Genomic DNA, 16,126 nt, shown 5'->3' with positions numbered 1-16,126 from the left:
ATTCTTCTTATTAGTTATTACTAATTATTATAGTTGAAATCACTTAAAACCTCTCGAAACTATATATGGTGACATTTAACATTGAGATCTTTTGTGTTTATATTAATATGACATAAAATACAAAACATCAATATAAGATGTTATCATAAATATCAAAATTAAATGTTCAAATGAAATTTCTATTAAGTTAATGGGTAAAATAATGCAAATTAAGTTAAATTCATATTTTTATCTTTGTACTTTTACATTATTTTTATATAATCATTTGAATTTTTTATTATTTTAATTATATTCTTGTACGTATATTTTTTAGTTAATTTAATTTTGATATTTAATATTAAAAAAGAATTAAATTGATCATCTTACGTTAATTTTTTTTACATATATAAGTATAAAAATTAAATTGAATCAAAAATATAAATATAGGGGATGTAATTGAAATAATAAAAAATTTAAATTAATACACAAATAAAATTTAAAATATAAAAATTAAATTAATTTAAAAATATAAATTTAAAGAGATAATTAAAATAACGAAACATTTCAATCACAAAAAAGACACAAATATGGTTTCGCCGTGCAAATTAAGCTGCCCTTAGTTTAGGGGGCCATGCGATTGACATGGACACTGTAAATTATTTAATAAATAAGGGTAGTTCTACCAGAATGGGGAGTCATACAAATTGGGTGTGTCCCACAGCCTCAGTTTTTAATTATTATCACATTAAATTAAATTATTAACCTCATTTAATCATTTTGAAGCCAATATATGATAGCATTAATGATTTGAAAAGGTAGTGATTTTGACCCTTTTGATTTGTAAATATGATACCTCAAAAACATTGAAAACTAGGGCACATGCAACCAACTCTCCCAAAATTTTGACTTTTTAATTTTGTAAGGGCAGTGTCCCTACTTGTATCGTCCCAATCATTAATTGGCTTAATTTTTAAGCAAAATATGAATTATAAAGTTTACATAATGAGATATTTAACTCGGCATTTTTTGGTAAGATCAATTATGCTTGAAATTTATTTATTTGTTTTAAATTTGGGATAAAGATATTGATGTGTCATAGGACAAAATTCGTAGTAGTGAGGGCTCAAAAAGATTCAAAAAAGATGAAGTCTAAAACTCAAGACAGGAAAATATATCAAAATTCAAAAAATTGCTCAAAGTGTCAATAGTTTTTGATTAACAGTTTTTGAAGATTTTTAGGAGATTGTCATAGAAACTATTGATAATCTCCCAAAGAATGTTGAAAGTTATTGAAGATTTTCAGGAAATTGTCCTGAAAACTCAGATTGTCGATAGTTTTAATATACTACATTCTTTTTAGAAGATTTATGATAATCTTCAGAAAAAAATTAACAAGCAAGTCTCCGTGAGACGACTGAAGGGTTTCTCAGAGATCTCCCATTTTCATGGAAAAGTTCTAACTAATGCACGAACATGATATAAAAAGTCTATCTAAAAAATTCGTAACGGATGAGCTTTATTCATAAGAAATTCAAATTCTAATTAATCTTGAAATATCATAGATATTTTATCCTTAAACCCTATGTTCCTTCTTAAAAATCCCTCATTAAAAAAAAAGTTATACGTCTCTAATACTGATTCAAGAACTCTATAATTTTTGTAAACATTTTTAAGAATATGATTTAAGCATTGGATTAGTCTGAGAAGGATTACCTGGCCCCTTCTGATGGTGTTCTTCCTTGCAGGAATTCACTAATTTGAAGACGATTCCATAACATACAAATTATATTATTGTATCTACGCAACAACAATTGGTATTGTTGTGTCATATGTAAAATTCAATTAAAAGATCAAAAAAGTCCAAAAATCCAAAATAATCTTTTAGGGTAAAATGTGTAAATTTCTAGTGCATGGGGGTCCCACATATTATACAAACTAGATAACTCTGACATTCGAAAATTTATCCAAAAAGATAAACGTTATTTATAAGAAATAAACGTCATTCAAAAGAATTCTCATCCCACCAGAGTTAGAAAAAATCAAGATAGGTGTTATCCGTAAGAATTTTAATCTTAATAAAATTAAAAAAAAAGTTAAAATAAATATTATCTGTAATAATGTTAATCATGGAGTATTTCGAATTACTCTATATCTCTCTATAAATAGGCATTGGAGTGCTTGACTTAAGTATCAAAGTTTTTTTTTTTTTTACGGATTTAAACGGCAAATTGATGACGTTTTTAATTAAATAATTTTTCAATTATATTTTAACAAGTATAAAAATCAAAACAATTTTCTACAATAATTACACTTATTTTGACCTTCTTTCTCATTAAACAAAATATTAATTTTTTTTGTATTAATAAATTCAATTCAATCTCCCTCGTAGTGGTTGATAAATATATAATATAGATATTGGGTTTGGATGGATAAGCATTGTTGTGAAGTCAAGTGGCTGCTATTCAACTCTTAGATATTTCAAGATTTTTAGATAAGAAGAGTCCACAGTTTATTTCATTTATTTGAGTTAACATGGATTTATAGAGAAGATATGAATTTATAATTGATGTGTTTGTTGTTCATCGAGGCCGAAGAGCAGGTGGAGGATGGATTGGATTTATAGAGAAGATGAAATGTTTATTATTATCTAACTGTTATCATTGAATTAATGATTAGCATTACTCTTTTATAAAATCTCTTGAAACAATTCCAGAATTTCATAATTTTTATTTTTATTCTGTTGAATCGATTTTTAAAGTAAATAATTAAGTATAATAATTATACGTATACTTTTGTTCTAAAAGTATAATTAGGGTACCTCCTTTTGAGAACAAATGGTATCTCCAAACATTAATCTGAACAAACCTATAGTGTCGCCGAACAGTCAGTTAAATTTGGTTTTGTGTATGTTTGTTTTGGTATGGGAATTTTCAGGCTCCAATCTAAATCTAAATCTATATCTATATATATATTATAACAAAGCAGTCGCCAAATTCTTTTTCCACCCATTTTCAATTTCTATTTTGATATTTTATTATGTTTTTTTTTTTTTTTTTTTACCCAAAATAGAATTTTTGTAAATCATTAATTAAGCCTAAATTTATGAAAAACATATAGTTCTTAGAACTTGTATATAATTTTTTTTAGTTAAAAAGTGTTTGGAGAATGTGTCAACATGGTATATGAAGAGACAATATTTAATCCATATTATTAATTCTCAATAAATCCACCACACAAAACTCTAAAACACTTAATTAGTTTCAAAATCATGCAAAAAAAAGTACAAATCATATATATGTTTATGTTATTACTTAATTTTGAAAAATAATTAATTGGTAGGTTATGTTAAATTAGTTATTTAGGCAAAATTAGATTATTTTAAATAAGTCGTTTAAGTTATTTTGACAAAATTAATATTTTGTATAGGATATTTATATTTATCATATGTTGTCATATTTTTTTTGAAAAATTTATTATGTTTTATATTTTTATTATTGATAGCATGAATATATAAAGTCATATATGGATAATTAATTCTGAAAATTGGATGATTATCATTTATATAATTAATTGATTATTTAAATTATTTTTATTTTTTATATATAGTTTAATTAATTTAAATTTATTTTTTTATAATTTTAAATGTTATAATTTTATATATAACTTAAATATTATAATTTTATTTTCTAACTTTATTTTTTTTGTATTTTTCTTAAAAATTTGACATATTTTGAATGTGATAATTGATTGCCATGTATGGATAATCAATTTCAAAAATTTTATTATTGTCATTTATATAATTAATTAATTATTTAAATCATTTTTATTTTATATATAGTTTAATTAATTTAAATTTATTTTATTATAATTTTAAATATTATAATTTTATATATAACTTAATTAATTATTATCATTTATTTAATTAGTTTAACCATATTTTCTTATTTTCAACCAATTAGTTTTAACCATATTTTTGGTTTGTCAATGTAAACGGATTTTGTGTAATAATTTAATTTTTTGAAAATCGTCCCAACATTAAAATTTTCAATTAATAGTTATTTTTTAACTTTAAGTTTTCAATTTTGAAAATTTGATTATTATCATTTATATAATTAATTGATTATTTAAATTATCTTTATTTTATATATAGTTTAATTATTTTATTTTTTTATAATTTTAAATGTTATAGTTTTATATAATTTTATTTTTTTAATTAATTAATTTAATTTTTTAAATTTTAAATGCTATAATTTTATATATAACATAATTGATTATTATCATTTATTTAATTAATTTAACTGTGCTTTTGGTTTTCAATCAATTAATTTTAATCATATTTTTTATTTGTCAATGTGAACAAGTTTTGTGTAACAATTTAATATTTTGGAAGTCGTCGTAGCATTAAGTTTTTCAGTTAATAGTTATTTTTTAATATTTTTTTTGTTACTTTCTAAAAATTTTGACTTATCTTGAATGTGGTAATTAATTATCATGAAGAAGATGTGAAATCATGTATAGATAATCAATTTTGAAATTTTGATTATTATAATTTATATAATTATTTAAATGATCTTTATTATATATATAATTTAATTAATTTAAATTTATTTTTTTATAATTTTAAATGTTATAATTTTATATATAACTTAAATGTTATGATTTTATTTTTTAACTTTTTTTGAGTTGATTTTTTATAAATTTGACATGTTTTGAATGTGACAATTGATTGTCACGAGAAATATGTGAAGTCATGTATGTATAATTAATTTTGAAATTTTGATTATTATCATTCATATAATTAATTAATTATTTAAATTATCTTTATTTTATATATAGTTTAATTAATTTAAATTTATTTTTTTATAATTTTAAATGTTATAGTTTTATATATAACTAAATGTTATAATTTTATTTTTTAACATTATTTTTTTTTATTTTCTTAAAAATGTGACCTATCTTAAACGTGATAATTGATTGGCATGAGGAATATGTGAAGTCATATATCGATAATCAACTTTGAAAATTTGATTATTATCATTTATTTAATTAATTGATTATTTAAATTATCTTTATTTTATATATAGTTTAATTAATTTAAATTTATTTTTTATAATTTTAAATGTTATAATTTTATATATAACTTAAATGTTATAATTTTATTTTTTAACTTTATTTGCAAACGTAGTGAAGTTTTTAGTGTGATAAAGTTGGTAATTAACCCTAATTTGATCCTTAAGTGCACATGTATGTTAGAACTTAGAAGCAAGTCACATTAGTATAATATTTAAGGTTTTAAGGTTTGCAATGTGTTAAGAATGACTATGTGCTAAAACATGTTCTAATGTGTTATGCTCACCTTTCTCAACAATAAGAGTCTGATCTTTATTGAAAGATTGAAAAGACTGAAATTGAGGAGAAAAATGTGCTTCATCAATTTTTAGAATTTAATATTTATATTTGTAAAATAAGTTTGGGGATTCCTAATATGTATGACATAAGTACTGATTAATGACATTATATTATAGATTTCTTCATCTAATGATAAGGTTATTACGTCGCTGAAGTCGAGTCATGAGTTATAGATACATTGGAAAGCTATGAAGAGTGTTTTGTCAAAAGGGCTCTCCTTAGCGATTTGTTGACTAATGCAACTAAGAAGATTCGATCGATGATCAAGAAGGAGGATAATTGAAAAAAGTTTATCTGATTGGTTTCAGATTACAATATATATTTTTTTTATTTTTTATTATGACCTATTCCTATAAAACTTTTGAGGTTGTTTTGTTAATTGCTACTGAATTTTATTTGTTGAATTTTGTTAAAATTTCTTAGGTTTAATTTTATTTGTTGGCATTTGTTATAATTTCTTTTATGCAAGATAAACTTGGTTTGCTGATTTCTTATTTCTAAATATTTTGGTTGTTACTGGATTTATATCTAGGCAATTTGTTTAATCTACATGTTTTTTGTTTTCTTTTATTATTTAGTTTCTTTTTTTTTTTTACTGATTCACACTTATGTATTTGCTCATTTTTTATGTTCTTTCACTTCTGTCTATTTGTATATTTTTTTTAGTTCACTAATTTATAGTGGGTGTTTAATGTTCCTAAGTACATTCTTACCTGTATTTTTTTTTTCACTGCACAAATTATTCTTTTCAACATATACATAATATTGAAATCATAACGAACGAGAAACATTTTCAATCAAATAATTAATAAAATGGATCAAGAAATCACCATTTATACTAAGCAATCAACTACCTTGCTACTGAAAGTTCAGAATAAGACATTTTTAGTGTTTCGTTCATCAAAGTGAAAATAGTATATTAGAAATGGTAGACGTTAACCTCACTCTAACAAGTCACAAATACTATAGACGTTGGATACAATTTTTTGTTAAAGACACACATATGTGTTAGTAGAAAGACCATGATAAAAGTATAAAAAAAGTCTGAAAATAAAAAAAGTCAGACAAAAAGAGGCATACATATTCCGGAATAATTGAATAACTAATTTTGTTGTATGTTTGTTCATTTCTCATGATTGCAATATGATTATTTTGTTTATTTTTTACTTCTTTATTATGATGTTCATTTGTTATAACTACTAAATTATTTAACTTCCACTTTAACGATTATTTTTTTTCTTGCGATATCCGTGCATTGCACGAGTGATGCACTAGTATATATTATAACAAAACAGCCGTCAAAATTTTCCCCCGCCTATTTTCACTTTCTATTTCAATATTTTATTTATTTTTTTGCTTACCCGAAATAAAATTTTTATAAGTCATTAATTAAGTCTAGGTTTGTGGAAAACGTGTAACTCTTGGAACCTGTAGATGGTTTTTCCATAATTGAATAGTGTTTGGTGAATGTGTAAGTATGCTGGTATATGAAGAAGCAAGATCTAACCCATATTATTAATTTTTAAATATTAATATAAAATTTTAATTAAAATAAATTATATAAAAATGATTTTTTGTTAAATCTGGAGAAATATTGAGATATCAGGTAATACTGCAAAATACCGACTACCAAATAAAATTTTTTTTTAAAAAAAATTAATTTTTTATTTTATTTTATTTTCCATAATTTACCTCTCATTTTCTCTCAATAAAACCACCACTCAAAACTCTAAAACTCTTAATTAGTTTCATAACCATGCAAAAAAAAGTACAAATTTTATATGTTTATGTTATTACTTAATTTTGAAAAATAATTAGTTTGTAGGTTATGTTAAATTAGTTATTTAGGTAAAATTGAATTATTTTAAATAAGTTGTTTTAGTTATGTTAACAAAATTAATATTTTGTATAGGCTATTTATATTTATCATATATTGTCATATTTCTTTTGAAATTTTTATTATGTTTTTATTTTTATTATTTATGTTACTAATTTATTATATGTTGTCATATTATTTATTATTTTGTAAGGGTGTGCATTCAGTTATAACCGAATCGAATCGCCCTATTTTTCCTAATCGAACCGAACCGACATTATGGATATAACCGAACCAACTTAATTCACTAACCGAAATAACCGAAATCAAATTAAACGATTCAGATTTTAAACTAACCGAACCGAAAATTGAACCGAAAAAATAGCTCAAAAATCAAACTGAATTAACCGAAATGGCTGTAAAGTAACCGAACCAAATATTAAACCGAAAACACTAAAAACACCAACATCATCAACAGAAAACAGTAACACTAAAAATCCATTAACAAAAAAAACACCTGATCAATACAAATATGAACTGCAAAACACCAATAACAAACACTAAAAACCAACAAAACAGAAAAAACATTCATTGCTGCACAATTCACTTATATATCAAAACAATAACAGCAGAAAGCAAAACAAATTAAACAATGATAGTAACAGAAAGCAGAAAGCACAACTGCGCAAGAATTTCATTCACAATGCATTAAAACAATTAACATCTCATTCATAGTGCATTAAAACAATTAACAGCAGAAAGCACAACTTTAACTATGACAATAACAACAGTGCATTCTGCACAAGAATCCAATACAACAAAAAAAATTAACAAACGAATTTGCAAAAGAGAAACAACGAACCAAATCACAACGAGTTAAACAAATCAAACGAATTAAACAAATCAAACGAATTAACCAACGAATTCGCAAAAAGTCAAAGCATCTACGAACCAAATCGTATTACCAACCAGATCGAACATGACAATCAAAACCACAAGACAATTAAGTTGTCGAAATCGTATTACCTTCTCAAATCGAAGACGGCGATACCCTCAAGATCGTTCACTCCTAAGTTGCCGAAACCAACCAGATTGTTGATGTTGACAGTGAGAAGGGTGAAATGGCTTAGGGTTTGCTGTCGTGTTCGACAGGGTGGGGGAATGGGCTGGGTGGGGGAGAAGCCGACGGTGAAGGTGTTTGGGTTTGACGGCGAGGGCGAGGGCAAGGTGAGGGTTAGCCGACGACCTAGGGCTAGGGTCAATGCTTTGAGCCTTCGATGACTAGGGGGCTGGGTGTTTGGACTTGGGTGGGGAAGAAGTCGACGGTGAAGGGCTTGAAGGCATTTGGGTCTAACGAGGACAATGATGCGTCGATGACGAGGTTAGGGTTAGCAGCCAAAGACCTAGGGCTAGGGTTAATGCTTCGACGACGAGTAAGGGGGGCTGGGTGTTGGGTCGGGTGGGGGAGAACGACGAAGGCATTCGGCTTCGACGGCGATGTGAAGGTTGACGACGGCGACGGGTGTGGGGGTCTGTGAGGCAATCGGTCTCTCTCTCTCGAAGCGAGCTATCGGGTGTGATGCTCAAGAAAGAAGAAAGGCAAGGCAAGGCAAATGTTGAATAGATCGGACCGACAGTACAGAAGGCGGCAGCAGGCAACACAGGTCGGTTCGGTTATTCGGGTTTTTTTCCCAAATAACCGAACCGAACTGAATATCCGAATTTTTTGCAAACCACTAACCGAACCCGAACCGCCCACTATGAAAAATCGAATCGAATCGATCGGTTCGGTTTAATCGGTTTAACCGATTTTATGCTCACCCCTATTATTTTGTATAAACTATTTATATTTATCATATGTTAAATTAGTTATTAGTTTGTGAAAAATGTGTAGTTTTTGAAATCTAGAGATGGAATTTATGGTTGTGAGGTTGTCAATTTTAAATAAATTCAATATATATATAAACTTCCATGCATCACACGGGAATAAACTATTTGATAAATAAAAAACAAGGCAGCATGAGGCGCAGCCAAACAGTCAGTTCAATAATATAACACGATAACCACGTGCCCCATGGGACAGAAAAAGTGAAGCTCGTGGTTTCTCACCCCACCATCTCTTTCTCTCTCTCAACAAGGTAGATTTTGGGGTCCTAAGTCATAAATGTAAAAATAGGCCTCTAAGTATACATTTAAATTTTATTTTATAATAAAATATTAAATAAATAAATATTCATATTATATCAAAAAATAAAATAATTTTTTTTCCAAAATAATCAATTAAAAACTACTCTTCATACAATTTTGAAGACAAAAATATCAATCAAATTGTTTGAGCTCTTTTTTCTATCCATTCAATCTGTCTTATCACACAATATATCCCAAATAATTAGCTATTGTGTGTGTGTCTTAGTTGACTGTTTGATCAACTAATATAACATTTTAATCTATTATGTATTGTAATTAATTCTAACTTTTAAATAACACTAAATCAGTAGTGTCAACAAATATATATATATATATATATAACACGAGTTTAGGGTTGAATAAGAACCAAACCTTATTGGTCGTGGCATTATAAAAGTATTTAAATAAAAAAAAATTATTGAGTCTTAACTATAATAAAGAAATGTAGTGATTTACATAGGTATTTTAGGATGACCGCCATTGCGCGGCTCTCAGTATTTGTGTCCTCAATTACGTCAAAGAAGGTAAATTGCTAAGGTTTCACCTCACTTCGCAGGCTAATGATTGAACTCATGACTAGTGGCGGAGCCAGAAATTTTAGACAGGGTGGACAAAAATTAAACCCTAAACTCTAAACTCTATCTAAAATTAAAATAATATAATATTAAAAAATATATATCATTAAATTATACAATCGGTATATTTTCATATTTTAATAACATCACATAATAATATCATTATCAATTTTATTAAATATCTAATTTTGAATATACACAACTAAATTGTCGTTCAATCATTAATCTCTAATTTGATTGTGCAGCCAAGTCTTGATAAGGTTCATGATAGACTATCATTCAATTATTGATCTCTAATTCAATTATATTGTCGAGTCTCGACAAATTTATGACATAAAATATATTTTTTATCATAATTTCAAATATGTAATTGATAAATTTGTAACAAAAAATGAAAACAATTAATCCCTTTAATTAAAACATAGTTAAAGAAACGGTCAAAAGACGTTAACATACACAAAAGAAAAGTAGGTCAAATTTTCATATATCTTATTTTTAATTTTTGGCTAATATTGAAAAAAACACTTGTAATTGCCACCAACTACCATGATCGGTGATTTTCTGCAATTAGAGACAACCACTCGACACCCTTATTCTCATCAACCAACATACCCAAAAACTAATAAAATCTAATGGCTAAATTTCGTAGATCTAAGCTTAAACTTCTGCACAAACCCAATATACGTAAACGCATTAGCAATTGCCACTGACCAAAGTGGCATGTGATTTTCAGTAATCAGAGGCAATCACCGAATACCCTTATCCTCATCGACCAAAATACCCAAAATCTAGAATTTTTTAAAAATTTAGGTGAGTATTTAAAAAAAATATTAAATTATTATATATAATAATTTTTTAAAAAAATTCAGGGTGGGCAATTGCCCATCTTGGCTGTACATGGCTCCACCACTACTTATGACCCATTAAACTGACATAAACATATCGTTTATCTGATCGCTCGACATATGTTCTAGGGGTTATCTAGGTATATCTGAAAGAGTCGTTTACATAAATGAATGTTTTTTTTGGAGAGTGAAAAAGGAGGGAGAGAAATGGTAGGCATTAAGAATTTTTGGGAGAAAAGAGAATTTATATAAAGGCAAAATTATCACTATAAAGCAGGGACAAAATGATCAATTTATCCTCATATTTATGAGTCCTAAATTGACAGAATTTTTGGGCCCTACGCAACCGCCTCTTAGGCCACACTGTAGGTCTCGTTCTTCAGCTCGGGTTTCATGCCCCCTCTCTCTTTCGTCACTCAGGTGCTCTCTGTCTCTCTGAATCGCTTTATTTTCTGTGAAACCCATTGCAGACTCGTCTGAATTTTCCATGTTCAAAATTGAGATGCTTTGATGGGTTTCTTTTTTTCTTTTTTTTTTTCTGATGAGGCTTTGATGGGTTCTTTAATCCCTTTTATTTGGGGTTTTCACGTATTAGTCTGTGTCGGAAGTGGGTTTCGTTTCTCTTCCTCTTCCCTGAATTTTTCTATTTTTCTTTTATTTTTTTCGTTTAATTTGTTGGGTTCACATGCTGGGGTTGCTTGTTGGAGATCTGTGCATCAGTTTACAATTTAGATCTTTTTCTTGTTTGGATTATTGAAGTTGGATCTCATATGGGTTGCCTTTCTTTGCTTATTGGATTTACATGCTCTTTCCATTTTTTATTTTTCTTTTCAGTTTCTGTCAATTTGGGATCTAAATTGTTATGATTGTTGCTCTGTGTGGTTTGTTAATAAGTTGATTAATTTGGATTATGAGAACTGTTGAAGATGTTTACACATTTCTATGTAGGCATGCTGCTCTGTTTGTCTTGAATATGTGATATAAATATATATATATATATATATATATTGCTCAAATGTGAATTATATTTTTTACATTTCCAGAGTAGTATGAGTAGTGATGAGAGTTTTATCTGTTAATTGGTATATTTTTTTCGAAAATTATGATCTTTCTAACTATAGTAGAGTGAACATCTGTTTGACATTCTGTGGAAACTAGATTTATTCCCTCCACGGATGCAAATTTTGTCTTTCTTGTTGAATGATTTCTGAGATTCGATGGATTTTTCATGTAGGTGTGCTTCACAAGATGATTGCTTAAGACTCTACGAGTTGCTTCATAATGTAAATTGAAAGTAAAGACAAAGAAGGCTTATGAGTGAGTTGTACTGAGATATTTTCGTTGAAATGGAGGACGACAACGGGCTTGAGCATATAGCTTGGGCCTATCTTTGTGCCGATCATCTGCCAAGTCTAAGGATAAAAGTTATAACTCTTCAGACACTAGAACCGATGAAGGCGACAGGAGCAACAAATTGATCAATGACTTCAAAAACTTTCTTGAAGGTGGGACTAGGGAACAAGAATCTGGCACGGGGTCTCAGAGAAGTGATCCTGCAAGACCTGATGACAACTTCTCTAATAACTTTTCCAACTCTGCTGCTGATATTGTTGCTTCTAGAAACTTTAATGGAAAGGGACTTTGGGTTGCAAATGACAAGAGGGGTATTGAAATGGAAGAGGAGAAGAGGGTGGAGGCTGGTAACAAACGGAAAAGTTTGTTTGATGAGATCAATCAGAAGAAGCGTGAGAGAGAATCTCGTAACTCTGATTTACATGACAAGTGCATACAGTAGCACATTTCCATAAACACAGATGATGGATCAACTGCTGATAATGAAGATGTAGCAGATTCCGAAGTTGTGCGCTCAACCTCAAGGCTGGTTTCTCACCATGACAATGGTGCAAAAAAATACAGCAGGGATGCCAGTCCTTCTGAAGTCTCAAAAGAGGTTCACACAGTTATTGACTCAAGTGTGGGGGACTTACAAGGGCAAAAGAGGTTTACCATTTCATCTGAGAAGGAAGTTAAGCTTGGGAACATGCCCTATGATGTTCCCTTTCCTGCTCAGTCACTAAATATCATGAATATGCCTTATCCATTACCGGTGAAAGATTCTAGTTCTGTTGGGGTAATTGATACACCTGGCTACCCACTACCTCCTATCCAGCTTCCAGTGTTGGACAAGGATAATTCCCGGGGTTTGGCTTCTCATCCTCAACAGATTCACCCATCCTATCCTAGAAGGGTTCCACCAAACTCTGATAAACAAAATGAAGGCTCGAAGATTTCTCAAGGTTATTTCCTTTTATTTTTATTTCTCACTCTTCAAATCTTGTTAAGATCCATATCTGTTGGTTTGATTGTGAGCAGTGCGTGTTAAAAGTTCTCTACTAAGAGAGTCAGTGTTTAGAATTTAGGTCATATATGTAAGGGGCATGACTGCATTCCAACACACCCTCCTCAACCCAACAAAAAATGAATAAAAAATAAAAATAAAAAAGGAGGAAATGAAAGGAAAAGATATAGAATGGCACATGAATGCACCTACACCCAGACCTTTTGGATATTTCACGGTAGTCTCACTGCCACAAATTTTTTTTATATTTTTATACAAATAGAAGACAAAATTGTGCTTTCTTGAATTTTAAGGAAGTTGAGGTCATCTTTAACTGGCTTGCTTGCTATGAAAATTCAATAATATATTGCTTTCCATGTTTTGCATGGACCTGTCTTAGACATTTGATAAAGTTGTTGGGATTTAATTGAAAATTTCTCCTATCTTGATTTTATATGCTTTACTTGTATTGCACAAATTATGGGGCCAAAATATGGGAATAATAAGAGATGGTCATCAATCATGAATTATTAGCAAAATACTTATAAAGACAGAAGGAAAAAGAATAACATAAAAATGTAAATGTACCCATTATCCTCTTCCAACAGTTGTCAGTAATCTACGGTTTCGAGTCTTCTAGACATTGTCAGAAATTCAATGGTTGGTATGGTCTACCGGAATCGCAATTCATTGCTACATTATGTTCTTGTTATAACCTCCATCTCGAAGTCACTATAAGTTCCTACAGATGGCTATCTTCTTTGTTAGATTCATACTAAATAATATCTGAAGCTTTACTTCAGAATTTCTACAGCCTCTGAACAAAATACGTTATGTTGAATATAGTTTTACTTTATTTTCTTTTTGTGCGCACAGGCATAAAACCTAAGGTCAGCCATTTAGTTTCCTGATATAATATGGATTTATTATAATAGCCATGATAGATATTCTGTTCTTAGTGGAAATAGAAATATACAAGGCATGAATATCAGTGTTCTTTTCCATCCCAATATACGTGTTATTACATAATAAGGCTTTGTGGAATCTTGATGTTAATGTTCCCAAACTGCAAATGGCTTTGGTTGATAGCTGGTGGGTCTGCTCCTGATTTAGTTGGTTTTCAAAGTATTTTTACGATTAGGTATAGTTGTATGTAGACTCGCAGGAGCGGTAGGTTAAAGAATCTATTTGCAAATATCTTATTTTGATCAATTCTTTATTTCAGCTAGGCCAGGATGTAGGATTGGCCGCGTTGATGAAATTTGTTTCGGTGATTGGGCTTATGCACTAAGGATGTCAGTTATACTTTTTGAGATTGGTTGGAGGTTTAGTTGCATGATATTTCAGGATGTGGTGCATGTAACACTTCGAATGTAGAGTAGAAAGAACTTGTGTCCAAATTAATTTTCTTTATCTATCCAATTATTAGTGATATTTGGATCACTAATCTTGCGGTGAATACATTTTGGCTACACCTACACTTACCTCGTCCTTCCCTGCTTTTGAAGTTACAATCAATGCCTGAAAATGAGCTTTTTTACCCCTACTGTTCACTTGTAGCTATGATGCCATTAACTCTGCAAAAGACATCTGAAGCTTTACAGTATAATGGGACAGCAGTTGAACAGGCCGAAGGAGACGGTAAACAGCATGCTGCTGATGGAGGCTCTTCGTCTCGGACAGAAGATGGGTTGAAGGGAAGCAACATACCCTTTGGGTTAAAAGATGAATCTGATAAACGAAGACCGGAAGGTTTCCCATTCGAGTTTTCTGCTATCGGGCCAGGTATTGCCGCAGACCTGAAATTTGAGGGATGTGATTCGCACTCGTACCCAAGCTTACCATGGGTTTCGACCAAGGGGCCGGGTCCAAATGGGAAAACTATTTCTGGTGTCACTTACAGATACGGCACGACTCAAATCGAGATTGTGTGCGCGTGCCATGGTTCGCACATGACCCCAGAAGGGTTTATTCGGCATGCGAGTGGGCAGGGCCAGCTTAAGGGTTGGTGGGGTCCTAGGCGATTAACTAAGCTAGGGGCTTCTAAAAGATAATAAAAATTATTGAAAATTTATTTTTCTTATTTTTTGAGTTGTAAAACTACTAATTAATTTTTTGTATTCTAGTTTAGAAATTAAATTATTTTTAATTGATAATATAGCCAAGTTATTTAATTTTTCTTATGATGTAGTTTAACGAAAATAAGATTTTATTAATTTGAATTTTGAAAAACTTCTACTGTGTCGGATGAAGCTTTCAAGAAATAGTTTGCACAAGCAACGCTGACCGCTTGAGTGAGATGGGTGGCCTTAGCGTTGGTCTTTCTTGTCACACTAAGGACTATATCCTAGCGGAGCATAAGTGACAATTGTAAGAAATTTATTTTATTAATATTTGTAATTTTTTATTATTAAAATTATTAATTATATATCAATGTCCTTTTTTAGGAAAAAGAGTTGAGAGGAAGCTTACATTGATTGAATTTTTTAAATGAACTCATTCAAAAAAATTAGAGAAAGAGAGAGGACGTATGTTAATAGACGTTATGCAAACATCGTTGTAAGTTTTTTTAATTATAAATAATATTATTTTTATAGTTAAACGTAAATTTTAATATTTGTAATTAATTTAATTTATTTTATTTTGTTAAACTGTCGTAAAAAATGTACGGACAGTTGTTGGAGTAAGTGACTCAACTGGGTGAGGGGTCCAAGAAGCCTCGCAAGGCAGGTTGTGACCAGATTTTTCTCTAGATTGTCGGCAGGAAAAACAAGAAGATGATTTATGACACAAGATCTTTATCCCAATAGAAGTTCTCTGACGTCGGCAACTCATCCATTGTCTCATCTGGCTTTAATGAAAATTCCATCATATATGAAATGACAAAAAAGATAAACTTGCAGGCTCAGGAGCTAAACGACATTTGACGACAGATGTTTGAGATCCGAGCTCTAATTGAACAATTTACTATAATCAC

General features: G+C 29.4%; 1 pseudogene; it reads left to right on the top strand.

The window, feature by feature from the left end:
* Positions 1 to 11,237: 11,237 nt before the first annotated feature.
* Positions 11,238 to 15,305, top strand: LOC127806278 (ninja-family protein mc410-like; annotated as a pseudogene).
* The last annotated feature ends 821 nt before the right edge of the window (positions 15,306 to 16,126 follow it).

Source organism: Diospyros lotus, chromosome 7 (assembly GCF_014633365.1).
Source record: "Diospyros lotus cultivar Yz01 chromosome 7, ASM1463336v1, whole genome shotgun sequence".
In the NCBI taxonomy this organism is placed as follows: Eukaryota; Viridiplantae; Streptophyta; class Magnoliopsida; order Ericales; family Ebenaceae; genus Diospyros; species Diospyros lotus.
This window is presented reverse-complemented; position numbering and strand designations above follow the sequence as displayed.